Source organism: Octodon degus, unplaced genomic scaffold, assembly GCF_000260255.1.
Source record: "Octodon degus isolate 3935 unplaced genomic scaffold, OctDeg1.0 scaffold00052, whole genome shotgun sequence".
Taxonomy (NCBI): domain Eukaryota; kingdom Metazoa; phylum Chordata; class Mammalia; order Rodentia; family Octodontidae; genus Octodon; species Octodon degus.
The window spans coordinates 12,686,857-12,690,474 of record NW_004524628.1 but is presented as its reverse complement, the minus strand read 5'-3'; the positions used below and the strand labels follow the sequence as shown (position 1 = coordinate 12,690,474).

General features: G+C 50.0%; 1 pseudogene; it reads right to left on the bottom strand.

Moving 5' to 3' along the window:
* Positions 1–2,203: 2,203 nt before the first annotated feature.
* Positions 2,204–3,212, bottom strand: LOC101574376 (annotated as a pseudogene).
* Positions 3,213–3,618: the final 406 nt, after the last annotated feature.

Below are 3,618 nucleotides of genomic sequence, written 5' to 3'. Positions count from 1 at the left end.
CCCAGGCGTTCTCTCCCGGTGAGTGTTCTCTCCTGCACCTCTGGGCGTGCAGGGCTCATCAGTGCCCTGCTGCAAAGGTCTCCTTGTGCACCAGCCTGCCAGCAAGGCCTGGACTGCAGGGAGCCTGGGTTTCTACCAGTGAGTGTCTTCAAGCCAAGAGAACAGAATTACTGGAAGGTCTGGATTAGCCTTCCAAACACAAACCATAAACATACCCTACAAGCAATGAGTCACTCAGACTGTCTCCACTTAAGTGGCAGCAAACTAGCTAAGACACACATCAACACCGTTTCCCTTCAACAGCAATCCTTTCTCTTCACTCTCTCCTCTGCCCTGAAAACACACCATCATGGAATGACAGTCTCTTCAATAAATGGTGCTGGGAAAACTAGATCTCTATCAGCTTTCTCCCTGAATGAATCATCAGAAGAAATCAATCAAAATGGACTACAGACCTATACATAAGACCCCAAGCTACAGAACTCCTAGAGAAAACACAGGAGAAAGATCTGTATAAGCAATGATGTCTTGGACCACGCCACGAAAACAGCAAAATGTGGCCTACCTAATAATGGAATACCATGCAGCCTTGAGCAGGAAGGAAAGCCTATCATGTGTGCACGAGTGAACCTTGAGGTCCCTGTGCTGGGCGGTGCAGGCCAGCTGTAAGAGAACTGAGTCTACCCGACTCCGCCCACACAAGGGAGCTGGGTGGTTGAATTAACAGAGAAAGGAGAACAGTGGCCCCCAGGGCCTGGTACAAAGCAGGAGTTATTTAATGGGGGTAAAGTGGTTTCACACCAATCCAAGTATTTTTAGCACTACTGACTCTAGTTACAGAGGTACATTTAGAATGTGGAGTTTAAACCCTGAGCATGGTAAATGCGACAGGTATGCTTGTGGGCAGCACACCTCTCAGTCACTTGCTCCCCAGTATGGATGGCATGAATGACAGCTCTCAGAAGAAACTGAGGATGACAGGGGATCTCGTCCTCGGCTGGTCCCCCAGGCCCTCACCACAGCACCAAAGGAACTGAAGGCCCCGGAGCCTGATGTGCCCTGGGGAGTCCAGGAATCCATGTCTCTGTAGAAAGGGAAGCAAGCAGGGCTGCAGCCCTGTTCTGTCAAGGGCTTGCCTGGGACCGAAGAAGGGACGGAGCCTGAGATGCCCTGAAACACGTTGTGGTCCTGTGTGCAGACACAGAAAACCCCCTAGCAGCACATCTGAAGGCTGCCTGCCTCCTGAACTCCTGCAGACTGGACCCTCAGTGCAGTGGTGTGGGGGAGTGAGTCCGCGCCAGGGAGAGACGGAAGGGACTCCTCCCAACCCCAGGATAGCACTCAAGGCTGCACGCAGAAACAGAGAACAGACCTCGACACACGAACTCTGCTGCTGCCCACACAAGGGGCTGCAGACCCCAACACTGGGAGCAGTGATCTCCATTGTTGATGAGCTACTCTATGTGGCTAGGAAAGGAACAAGACATCTGGCTGCCTGCTGAGGCTCATTTCAGCTCTAACTCATGAAGCAAGGTTATCCCACTCTGCTAAGGACTTGATCAAAAAATATGAGTAATGTTTAAGTTTAAAAAAATGTTACTATGGCAAGCAAAAGACACACTGTCATTACTGCCCCAGCTTGGAACACACAGATCCCTACCTTCCGGTTTTTTGGTTTTTTTTAGCAGTAGCCACTGTTCAAGGTTCATTTGGTATTGTAGTTGGTGTGACACTGGGTTGCACTCTTCACAGGTAGATCTTTTTACACTATATGGCAATGTACACTACTCGTATATACATAATACACAAAATAAAATCCTTTAAGACACTTATGCACAAGACATGCAGTACTGGATTTGTACACTGGACCCCAGGCTGTGACCACCTGAGGAAAGGTCAGACAAGGCCTGGTGGGTGAAGCCGTGCTCCCGAGTAGCACACATCTGTCTGAAGAGTAACTGGAGCTTGCGTGGTGAGGCGTCAGAGATGCTGGGCTACTTCACACTAACCAGGACTACAAGTGCAGCAGCAGCCGGCATCAGGACACGGCTGTGGGGTTTTGTGAACCGTTTCTACTTTCAACTTTTGGAAAGTGTGTTCCCCAGGCCATCTTAATAGTCACATGTCAGCTAAAAAGGACAGCTGGCACAACTCCAACTAAACTCTCCTGTCACCTAGACAGTGACGTGGTGACACTGGAAGACTAAAACTGCAGCTCATTCTGGACCGACCACAGGGTATCCGCACTCTTCTTCAAACATGCCTCCTCCTCAGGAGTCAGTGTCACCTTCACAATGTCAGAGATCCCATTCTGTCCCAGGACACAAGGGACACTAAGGAAGACGTCATCCTTGATTCCATAGGGCCCCCTAATCATGGTAGAAATTGGATGCACCCTCCTAAGGTTCTTCATTATACTTTCTGCCAAATCTGCCACCAACAGTCCAGTGGCCCAGGGTGCCTTTCAGTTTGATCATGTCATAAGTGCTGTCAACTGCCAGTTTGTGACCCTCTTTCCAATGCTCCTTATGCCCACCAGTTCCTAACTCAGGGTGCAGATTCTTCAGGGTGACACCAGCAACATTCACGTCACTCCACACAGGGACGCTGGAGTCTCCGTGCTCCCCAAGGATCCAGCTGTGGCAGCTCAGAGGGTGCATGCCCAGCCCTTCTCCAATCAGGTAGGGGAACCAGGCTGAATCCACGTTGCAACCACTGCCGATAACACGGTTCTTGGGAAAGCGGCTTATCTTCCAAGTCACATAAGTCAAGATATTCACTGGGTTGGACACAACAAGCAACCTGCAGTTGGGACTGTACTTTATAACACTAGGAATGATGAACTTGAAGATGTTCACAGAACTTGAAGATGTTCACATTACGCTGCACCAAGTTAAGGCGGTTCTCTCCCTCTCGCTGACGTGCTCTAACGATGGATAACCCGCTTGGAGTTTGTGGTTACATTATAGTCTTTGCCAGAGACAATTTTGGTGTCCTGAGGAAAAGGCTGCCATGCTGGAGATCCATCATCTCTCCCTTCAATTTGTCTTCCATGACATCAACAAGTGCAGTTCATCTGCCAAGTCCTTCATCAAGACACGGCTGGAACAGGCCACGCCAACAGCACCAACCCCGACACCGGTGATCTTATTCTGGGGCACCTGGTCCTCCTTAAGGAGATTCACAATCAGCTGATGCTTGAGCCTGGCCATCTGGGACTTAGAACCAAAAGGAACCTGGAATGCACATGGGGCGGGCATCAGGGTGCACACTTCTCAGATCTGGACTCGGCGGCAGCAGCTCTGACTCCACATTCTGTTTTGAAACAGTCTCACTACATCCTATTTAAGACGTAGCCCACGCTGATCACAAACTCACAGGGATCTTCTTGTCTCAGCCTCCTCATCACTATGATTACAGGTGTGCACCTTCATGCCCAGCTGTCCCCTCACCCTCACCACTTTCTGATGCAGCACTGAATCTTCTTCTGTGAATGTCTTTAGTGGCCGACATGGCTGCCTTGATGACCTGAGCTGATTCAAAACCACCTTTCATGGTCATTTTAATTTGGCAGAAGAGCCAGAAGTCACGCAGTGCCAGACCTGCTGAGGAAGCTGG